The following is an 11,660-nucleotide window of genomic DNA, read 5'->3' on the forward strand; positions in this document are numbered from 1 at the left end:
TATGTTCATATAATTCATAGGAGATATCTATTTCTTAACATCCTGACTTAATTAGTTTTTATGTTTTCAAAGCTCTCTATTGACTTAATGTATTTTTCTGGCCTCTTACTTCCTACTGGAGGTTTATCTACCTTCTGTCATTGTACTGCAGATACGTGGCCAGCAATAAAAATGATCACATAATATTTATGAAAATGATTGTAATTCTACCCATAGCTACAAAGTTATCTGCCAATGATTTTCTCCACATCAGTACTATATGTTAACATGTTAGGACATAAATGTTTTTATTACATGCTAAAATTATATGAGAATTATAAACACTAAATATAGGAATCATATGACACAATATTGCAACTTAATACTTCTCTGCAGAAAACCCTTGAGATAGAGATACTGTTAATATTTAAGCATATTAATTACTCAGAAAATGGTCTAAACTGTTTGAAATTAGGATCATCTGGTCCACCTTTTTTTTTTTTTTTTTTTCAGAGAATATGACACAGACTAGAGAAAGTAAAAATCATTTCTTTTCAAGGATGTTGGTATTTTTTGGTTTTGGTTTGGTTCATAAAATCACAGGAATTCCTGAATTGGTGTTTCTCTCATGAGTGCCGTTTACAGAGGAAACAGATGGGACTTTTCTTCCCATAAAGACTGTATGTGGCTGCAGGAGTTAAACATATTTCTCAACTGCAATCTGGCACTGCTTTTTAATTTCTCAAATTGAAAAAAACATAAGACAAAAATTATGAGCCATTTCTCTTGTTATTATACTGATTACATAGATTCATCGTGAACAAGACAGATGCTAATTTGTGCATAAAGCATATTCCTTTTGACAGGAAAATATACATAAGTTGTGGTTGAAAAAAGACAAGAATAGTGTTAAAATCATTTTTTGATTTATGTGGAAAGTTTCCAGTGAAAGACATGATCTCCTGCTTTATCACATCAACAATAATTCCTAGATACAGAATGTCAGTAAAGACACCCAAACAAATCTCTTTCTATGGAGTCCGGTGTCTTGGCAATTGGGAATTTTTGAATCAGTGGTGAACCCAAGCAAATCAAGGAAGGTGAGTGGGATGGAGAGAAAACAATGAGGTCACCTGTGCCCCAATTTCTTCTACAGAAATTCCAATGTGACCTTCAGCAAGTCCCTTAACATATTTTGGTTTCTGCTTTCCTATTTCTAAATTCAAGATATTTGGGTCACATGCTGGCTGTGTACCTTTTAGCTATAAAATTTGATATATGGCTTCTATTTTTCAAGCTATGTAGAATGAGTTTGTGGTATAAAGTTGAACTGATATAAATTTAGAGTCAAATAACCCCCATGACAGGTGGATTTTCCCCAAATCCCATTATGACCTAGAAAATTTGGTATTAAAAGCAACTTCCCTCCTGATAATCTTATAAGTACTTAAGTGTCAGAAATTCAAGACCTAGTCAGTGGAACAAGAATGATGTCTGCCAAGAATGATGGCAAAGCAGAGTTTTAGAAGAGTGGAAGATTAAAGCTTAAAGCTGGGAGAATGTCTGTGGTGATGGATGAACTTCTATTTAACCTGTAATAAAAATCATACTTTTCTTTCAATACCTAGTCAAAAAGCTACTTACCCCATAACACCTTCCCAATTGCCCCTCCCCCACCCTGTTTTCCATTCCGTTTTCCTACCACTTTGTTCTTTGTCCCTTTGATGTGGTCTTCTATTAAAATTATCTACATATTAATTCCTCCCACTGTTTTGTAAATTTCTTGAGCCTTTAGACACTTCTCTTCCATTTTTGTGTTCATTCTTCCATTCTCTTCTCTCACTATTCTCCCACTCCTACTCCCAGATCACATCGTCTAAATATCGATTAGAACCTACTCAGTATTTCTTTCTCAAATTTAACATTATTTCAATTGACAGATGTGAATATATATGTCAGAGCATCAAAATCATTGAATTTGAACGGTTTCTTGATTCATTATGATTGTAGACAGTTAAGTAGCCATCAATCTCTGGCAGACAAATGTTAAGATTTACCTGACTGAGCTTGTTGAAGTCAGGGACGATGTCTTGTCCAGATTTGCGCTGTCGGCACTGGTCACGGCATCTGGCACTAAGCATGTGCTCTCTTAAGGCTTACTGAATGGAACAATCCTGACCTATGAGCTAGGTTAGGATTAGATGGGGAGCTGTGTAGAGAAAACAAAAGATTAGTTTTTTCTTGGATGAATTCAAAAGGGACTTCCAAGAAAATAAATAAGGGATTGCAGCTCTCTATAAACCATATTATCTGCAATATTTTCAGAGTAACAAGTCTTTAACTAACTACAGTTGACCCCAGAGCAACTCGGGGTGGGGAGGTGGTTAGGGGTGCTGACCCCTGCACGGTCCAAAATCCACATGTAAGTTCACTGTCTGCCCTCCCTATCTGGGGTTCCGGATCCGTGGACTCAACCAATCAGGGTCATGTAGTACTGTAGCATGTATTTACTGAACAAAACCTGTGTATAAGTAGACCCTCACAGTTCAAACTTGTATTGTTTAAGAGTCAACTGTAGTCTCATTTCAACAATAAATAACTTTTTAATAAACTGTGTGAGACACTGCGATACAAAAGGAATCTTATTAACATTCTAGACTGAATCATCTAAGGTTTTTATCTCATTTTCTTCTTCTTCTTTTTTTGAAATACCCCCAAAGCAGCACTTACTTACCCAATGAATTCCAAAACATTTAATTTAGAAGTCTGGCATTTCATAATCACCGATTTTGATTGACATGGGCTGACACATAGGACGATAGCCAAAGAGTTAGAAAACATAAATCCATGATTCTTAAACAATAGTAACCAAAAAAAAAAAAAGTTACAGGTATCAAAACTTTAGCTGCATCGCACTGGAAAGAAGGCTTGTGCACCTCATAATTTAAAGAGGCAAAACAAGGCGCTACTGAAACCTCACGTTAAACAGCTTATTAAGCTGATGGAAAGGAGCAAGTGGTCTCTCCATCTCAGCTTCCCTTAACAGTTTTCCATCAGCTGAAGAAAGAGGTGGGAGGGGTGAATTCATTTATGCATGCACAGATTTACTGCTTTAATAAAACACTATCAGCTTGTTTTAAATGAACTGTTTAAACACCGACTGCAGCCTGTGTCGGCTAATCCTCCGTTCTAACCTCCCCATTGCTTTCACCTGCATTTCACTTAGCTTGGCAGCAGAGTAAAATGCCTCCTTCAGAACGCACCTGTCTGCACAATCGGAAAAGAAAGCTCCCGTGGGCTCACAGCAAACCGTCAGTCCCGCAATGCCCATGAATCTATCCGGAACTGCTTCCCGGGGGAGCGGATAGCAGATCTGAGTAGATCCGAGTAGCTGTCCTCATACAGATAGGTTCAGCACTAGCTACGGAGTGACTGGAGCGAGGAAGGGGCGGTGGTGCTGGGGTGCGGGTAGGCGTCGGGCCGAGGCGCCCGCGTGGCCCTTCTCCGGCTTCCTCGTCCTGCTGGTCGCTCCTCCGGAGGGTGAGGTTGTCTCACAGCAGATGCATGATGAGCGTGGAGTCCTTATAGGAATCCCCATTTAATGTGTCCAGCTCGCCTGCGGCATCTTCGGAGGCTTGTTTGGCTAGAGGCAGGGCTCCTCCGACGCTTTCTGGGTCTCATAGTAGAACACGGAGAAGTTGAGCGCCAGGCGCTGGACGAGGTGCGTGGGCTGCATGTGCTCTTTGCTGATTTCGAAGGCTTCCTCGTGGCGGCCTCCGGAGCTTCGACCACACTGTTTTTCTCCTCGCCGGAAGCTGCCTCTGCCCGGTAGCGGAAGTAGTCGCCTTTCATCTTCAAGTACAGGACCTTTCCTCTCACACTAAAAATCAGCGCAGTTCTTTTTTTTTTTTTTTTTTGCGGTACGCGGGCCTCTCACTGTTGTGGCCTCTCCCGTTGCGGAGCACAGGCTCTGGACGCGCAGGCTCAGCGGCCATGGCTCACGGGCCCAGCCGCTCCGCGGCATGTGGGATCTTTCCGGACCGGGGCACGAACCCGTGTCCCCTTCATCGGCAGGCGGACTCTCAACCACTGCGCCACCAGGGAAGCCCTCAGTGCACTTCTTGATGAGGAACTTGTCCAACGGAGCCGGCACGACGCTGCACACCGTTTCCAGCTCCTTCTCGATCTACGCCTGGTAAGCCTTAACCTTCCCCTGTTTCTTCTCATTCCCGTCGGCCATGGTTTTCTGCTCGATGCTGCTGCTAACCCTCCAGGAAGACCGCTGGGCACCGACCACGTTCTTGTAGGCCTGAGAGAGGAGGTTTCGGTCTTCACTGGGGAGAGGTTCGTTGAGCTCGGTCAGCGCCTTCATGGCGGAGGCCTTGTCGTCGCAGCGCTCCACATGCGCGGCCAGCCGCGCCCGCTGCAGCAGCCGCTCGTAGTCCCCGTTACCGCTAAGGTCCGGCTTCACTTAGCGCCCAGCTCCGCTCCGCTCGCTCGCGTGTACGTTCCGGGTCTCCGCGGAGGCTGCCGCCGCGCACGCGCACGCGCACTGGCTCAGCGGCGGCCCAGGCATCAGGCGGCAGGCACCGCCGCTCGCCCTCTCGCTGGCTTGGACCGCGCGCTGTGTTACCTCATTTTCAGATGTGTCTGGAGTGTTGAAAAAAGTTTATAGTTCCTTTTTCCTCCTTTCTAACATATGATTGAGATTTTTTATCCACTTTATGATCTGATGAAAGTTCTTTAGAGGTTTCTTTCAGTAAATATTTTCCAGTTTATAGCATTCATTCTTAAGTTCCCTCTAGATACCAACAAAGCAAGTAAAGAAGTAGACTTGCTTCCCTTCTCACTGCAGGAAGGAAGTTAGATAACCGATAACCCCAAGTTGCCTCAATAGAGTTTGAACAAACCTCTGTCTCTGGTGTTAAGACTTAAGAGTAAGGTCCGTGGTAATAAATGTTGATTATTGTGTTTTCCTGCCAATCCTCCTGTTCGAAGGCCATGTGCACGTGGGATGTTTTATCTGCTCAGCAGAGTTTTCACCAGGCTCCTCCTTTTCCATAAAATGGATAGTATCTGTACTATTCACTTAAATAATGACTAAAACGTGTCTAGATTGCATAGCCCTGATGGTTTGCTCTCATGGAGTTTCTTTTTGGTGCTATGTTCTCATAAAAGTATTATCAAACCTACCTCTATATTTACTATAGGAATCTTGTTTGAGGATATTGTCCATCCCAATGTTCATTCCCTTCGCTATGAAGTTCCACATGAAAATGTTTTTTTAGAAAATTTTCTGCTAATTGCTAGTGACATTTTGCTTCTCCCAAACAACAGGTATTTTCCCTCATAAACAATGAGGGTTATCTGCAACACTAGCTCCAATTATTAAAGCATCAGTAAATGTATAACCTCAGTTAACAAGATGTCAGGAGACAGTTTGGTTTAAGAGTGATTATTCAGCAACTCAGTGATATTCACAGCAATCACAAATTCCTGTTTTTAACAGCTATGCACCTTCAGTGTCAAGCTTGTCAGGCTAGCCAATGTCATGGTTGTTAGATGGTTGCAGTAGCGCTAGGAGTGAAATCCTCAAACAGTAACATCCAGAAGAATAGCATATGATAAACTTTCTCAGAGTATTCTAGCTAATTTCAAAGAAACATCTCCAGAGGACCCCCAGTTATCTCCTACCATTGCATTGGCCAGAACCACGTTAGGTGCCCAACTAGAACAAATCCTAGCAGCACAACTGTTGCAGAGGAGATGAGATGACCATGGCTGGCTTACATTAATCAGAATTTACCCCCAATCTACGTAGCTACCTTAATAAAAGAGTTTTTGTTTTTTTTTTTTAAATAAGGAAGAGAGAGGAAGAGATCTTGAGTAGGAATCAACAGTGTCTATTAGAAACACTTAGAGGGGGTCATTTTCCTTTGACAATAGAAAACTTAGAATTAACTTTGTAAGCCATGCATGTATCATCATGGCCCTTCTACTTTATGGCTCTTTGTTCTGCTTTTATCTCTTAGTCTTGCTTTCAATTAAAATTTATTTTCTACTGCTCATGATTTTTGTATACTTTTTTTTGACATATATTTCTGATGTTCTAGACTTCACATGTTTTTCAAAATGATGTATAATATATGAAAACTAGAGCTAATGTTTCAGATACAAACTAGGGAATAGAAGGTGATTAGGTAACTTCTGGATTTGAATATACAGGATTCATTGACATTCCAGCAGAATCCTTAGAAAGTGATTTTGGGCTAAGCCTTTAAAAACATGGCTGTAGTAATCGACTTCCCAAGCATGGTAACACTGAATATTCTCATATAATTAACATCTCTAATTTACAGACAAGGAGTGGTGGCACTTTTTGTTACAGGTAGAATTTAATTAGCCAAGACAAATAAATTAGGTTTCACACTTCTATCAGGATAGTGGAATTGCAGAGGCTGGTCTGGGAATTTCAGGCCATTGAAGATGCCATTTGACCTCTCAAGGAAATTAACTTTTCCAGCTGCCATTCTGAAAAGTTCTAATTAAGCCATATGGGTATTATTGACTTATTACAATGGATGTCATGTAGGCAACTTTCTTGGAATTCTGGAAAATCCTCCAAATGACTTTTTCTTAATGTATAGGTGAGATGGAAGGCATCTTAGGATTGTACATGTCAATGGGACCATAGAGAGAGAAGATTCATAGAAGATTTATAGATTTAATCATATAAACCTCCAAAGATTCACTTTATTCTTTCCATATGGGGACCCAATTTGTATTACATTTTCTTTTGTACAAGAGTCTTATATAATAAAGAATGCATGAAGCATTTGATAAAAATTAGCCTCTGTGGTAATGGGAAATATTGCAGAGAAGAGACAGATGTTGGAAAGGCAAATGTGGACTCATTTTATGGGGAAATAAATAAATAATGGAAAGACTTATGTAAGAGTGATGGTTAGCAGTAATCTTCAGGGAAGTGGTTCAATTAAATAATATAGGACAAAAAGTATTGGAAGAGGATTTGTAGGTAGAGATATAATTAATTATAGGGTTATGCAAACTTGGGAACACTTTGTGTGATTGGTTGCTTAAACTAAAACATATTGCACTAGTACAATTACTTAAACAGAAAGTAGGAAGTATGTGTTGGAATCAGCAAGAACCCTGGAGGTACAAATGTAATAAAGAGGAAGAGAAAGTTTGATATTCTTGCAGCCAGAAAAGAGAGAAAGGAAACAAAGGGCTGGTGTCTTTAGGGAGAACAGTTAAATGTATGTGATTATAATGTGTGATAGTTAATAAGTTATTCCTATGTGATAGGTAATGTATGTCTTCTCAATCTCCCCATGAAATAATTGATAAAAAGCTGACATTTCTCACTAATGCTTTGTGAGATGGCTTGTATTTCAGGAATGTAACAAAGGCTGAGTTCTGTTCTTAGGTTAGTTCAATTGAATCTTGGAGGGACAGCCACTTATGTTCCATCAGTTGGATTTTGTTCTGTAAGTGAATTTATTTCATGTTTATTTGTTTCAATTTTGGAAGGAGAAACTCCTTTTTATCTTTCTCCATTGCAGAGGTCTAGAATTATCTTGGGCTCTGCTGTGTTCCCCCATCTCACCACAGAGCCAACACTTCTTCAGAAAGGGCCTTCTGTTTTTGGCCTGGGAGTAAATTACTCGGGTATGTGACATGATGGGGAATGATGTGAGGTAGCAGGGCACAACTGGTTCAGTATTTCTGTAGTCTTTGAATTAATTACTTTAATTATTTGCCTTTGGACAGCTCCTGCTCTTGGATGACTTCCTATGGAATACTGGGGAACTTCTCTTGAGTTTTGCTCAAGACTGTTGGAATGCATGGCTTTTACCTTTGTAGCAGTCCTCTCTGCCTGTTTTGGGTTGTGTGTATGTGTGTGTGTGTGTATGTATGTGTTTTAAACACACACTCTCTCTCTTATTGCATTCCGATTTCCAGAAATCTCACAAAAATTTTGCCCATCAAGGTAATCTCTCCTTTTTTTTCTAGCTAATGTCTATTTTTATTTCAGTTAGATTTTGGAAGGAAAGAGAACCATGTGGGATTAATCAAGTCAGCCATCTTTAACAAAAGTCACAGGTGTATATCCTTGACACTTTAAAATGTTTTTTTGTTTGGTGTGTACGTTGGGCCTATCCAGTGAACTGGTATCCATTTTCTTAATTGGTTAACAATATTAAAATTGATTCAGTTGTTCATGCATCATGCTTTCCTGCTCAGGGGAAAACATCGTTTTGGCCCAGGAAAGCTCTTCCTGGAATTGACCTGAAGTATACCAATTTTTATATAACCCAACTCATGTAATTCCTGCTTTGGCTTTAGACTTTAGCTTAAAGGGGGCTTTGATTTAGTAAACAGCAGTTGATCAACTTTTGTGGTTATTGACCTAGGGCATTGCATCTGAATGTGCAAACCATCATAAGTAAAAGGAAGATTGATGGAATATGAGCTGGTGCTGTACTTCCTGCTTGCTGCTACTATTTTATTCTTCTTTTAGAGCTAAAATATTAAAGTTTGACTTACAGATGAGTATTGCTAAATGCATATTCAAGCTAATAAAGAATTATCAAACACACAGTGAGAAATCAATTTTCAAAGTGGTAGAGTCAAAGCAGGCCAAGTATCATGAAAAAGTCTTGAGCATGAATGAAAAGACCTGTGTACAAATCTTGACACTGTCACTTTTCATATATTTTTTTTAACAAGAGAGTTACCTGTGTTCCCGCCTTCCTCCCAGTTTCCTCCTCTGTAGACTAGGAATAATATCATCTTCTCATTGTTTTTGAGAGAAATTAAACATCCCTAGTGTTTAATAAATGCTCAATAAATGTAACTTAAATCTGTTATTACTATTTTTGCATTCCATCCTCCTTTGCTTTCTTTTCTCCTATTTCTCTCCTCTCTTCTGGCCCTAGTTATCACCTATGTATTGGGATTCCTACAGTCTTACACACTTCTTCTGTCGCTCTTGTTCTTGCATTCAGCCCTATTCATCTTTTTCTTGATTTATTGATAATCAGTCTTAAAGTGAACATTTTATTCCTTTGTTCTTTTTACCCTTTTTTGCCTAAAACCCCCAAACTGTATTTTTGGTTCTCTAACATCTCCTCCAACATCTGCTACAAGGCTGGGCTGGAAATGCTGGCTAACAGAGCATGCTGGATGGCAGCGTTTTTGCATTTATTTCTGTCTTTCAGGCAGGTCATCAAATAACGGGTCAACCAGTCAATTAGTAAAATAAAATAATTATGAAACATAGGAAATGTAGAAGTGTTATAAATTCTACTAAAAAAAGATAATCATAAAATCATATTATTTAAAAAGAAATATATTGTTAGTGTTTTCACTTTTTATATTTATCATATAAAATTTTAAAATAATTTATAGATGTAAGCCAGCATTTCTTTAAATGTTTACTACAAGACTCTGTTTTGGCATTAATAATGTCAAAATGGGATTAATGATAACAAATGAGAGTAATAATAAAGTAACAGATTTGAAGTTCAAATTTTATACATTGCACTCCCCCTGGCAAGGTGCACACACTCCTTGAAGCTCAGCCTAAGCAAACTCTACTTCCTTCCCACTTACCTCTCCCTTTTGTTCACACACATGTGTGTGCGCACGCACACACACACACACACACATACACACTCGGGTGCAAAAATTTGAAATTTTTATGTAATACCTATGTTATGCACACAAAAGTTTAGTCAGAAAGTAATAGCTGAGACAAAATCGAGTTATAACACTCACATTGTCACCCAATAGGATCAAGAAAAATTCACCTAAGACATTCTACACAAGTATTTTTGATTGTCTCTCTTCCTGTCTTCCCTCAGTGTTTCAGGGGAATGGACAACAAATATTAAATTATTGCCCTCCTTAAACATAGTCATCATTGTCAGCTATGCAAGAAGATTCATCAACAAGAAGTAAAGGTATTACATTTCACTATAGAAGAGATAATAGATGTTCAAGATTCCCATTCTGTTTTTCACCTGTCTACTGTGGGGAGAGAAACACAGAATTTAAAGGAGGTTTACAAAGAGCACAAACTTATGTATACCAACAGGGAACAGGGGCGTGGGATGAATTGGGAGATGAGGATTAACATATATACACTACTATGTATAAAATAAATAACGAATGAGAACCTACTGTATAGCACAGGGAACTCTCCTCAATGCTCTGTGGTGACCTAAATGGGAAGGAAGTCTAAAAAAGAGGGGATATATGTATACATATAGCTAATTCACTTTGCTGTACAGCGGAAACTAACACAACATTGTAAAGCAACTATACTCTAATAAAAATTAAAAAATAAAATACATTTTTAAAAATTAAGAAAAAAATAAAGAAGGTTTACAAGAACACAGTTTGGAAAAAAAAAAGGAATAATTTCTACTTGTCATAGACCTATAAGTCAAATATTGTTCAAACTCCAAAACATCTCTGCAGGAATCGCATATAATGATTTTCTGGTAGACTCCTGGAAAAAATCTCTGACATTTGGTCTGTAAGATGAGTGTCTATCTTGGATATAGTTGAGTGAGTAACTGCTACCAATTGGTTGGCAGCTGAGTTTGAGTTTCCGAAAAACACTTAGGTTGACTGACATATTTATAAGCTAGAGATTTTCGTTTGAGCAAAAATGGTTTTAAAAAACACAATAAAGCAAAATTTTGGCTTCAAAGTTAGTCTAATCATTGTCAACGATTTAAAACAAGAGGGAGAAAGCAAAATGTAAGAAGACTTACAGCTGAAGTATGTATGTGTTCTGCTATGACTATAGTTCTGTAGGTTGCATTTGCACATTGATATTAAATGTTTTAAGACTTAAAACAATGCTATGCATACAGTAGATACTTATGTGCCTTTGGAATGTACTGAGCCCCTTTCCTATATTTGATGAATTTCTTACATTATGAATCCCACTTCCTAAGATAAAGGCCATAAACTTGCTTTTCCAGGCTCCCTTGCAGCTAAGGTACAGGTATGTGACCTTGATTCTGCCAGTCACCCATTAACATATGAGGTCTCTGATTGTTAGAGTGTGGTATGAAGAAGGCAGTGCAAGGGGGATTCAATTCTGATGGTGAGTTTGGTGGCAAGGAGACACTTAGTTTCAGAAATAGCAACAGCACATGGCCTAGCTTCCAGCACCTGATGTTGGAAAGACAAGGTACAGAGCCTGTGCCCAGAATGCAGGCCTGGTGTCTTCTGGTGCCAATCCATCCTGCTTCTAGTTATATAGCCTTTAAGACTGATTCTTCAGAAGTCTGTGAACTGTCTGATCCCCTCTATCAAATTTCTTTTCTACTTAAATGGTCCAGAACGGTTTCTGTTGTTTACACATCACACCTTCAATTAGTACAGTACATAAAACAATGGTACAACTATTTCTACTACTAATACTTTATATTTGTATAGAACTTTCGTAATTTTAAAATAACATCTTTTGAGCCTTGTCTTTCAAATGATCTCTTTCAATTCTCATATCAGCTTTAAAACTTGGGGTGTGGCAGTATCTGCAGTTTCATTTGACATGTAAGGAAACTGTGAAACAGCAAGGCTAAGTAACTTGTCTTGTCACAGAGCTACTTGGTGGGGATAGGAGTAGAAACTAACAT

General features: G+C 39.0%; 1 pseudogene; it reads right to left on the reverse strand.

Moving 5' to 3' along the window:
* Window positions 1-3,314: 3,314 nt before the first annotated feature.
* LOC114890341 lies at window positions 3,315-4,444 on the reverse strand (annotated as a pseudogene).
* Between the last annotated feature and the right edge of the window lie 7,216 nt (window positions 4,445-11,660).

This window comes from Monodon monoceros, unplaced genomic scaffold, assembly GCF_005190385.1.
Source record: "Monodon monoceros isolate NGI ecotype Baffin Bay Population unplaced genomic scaffold, NGI_Narwhal_1 Super_Scaffold_11, whole genome shotgun sequence".
Lineage (NCBI taxonomy): Eukaryota > Metazoa > Chordata > Mammalia > Artiodactyla > Monodontidae > Monodon > Monodon monoceros.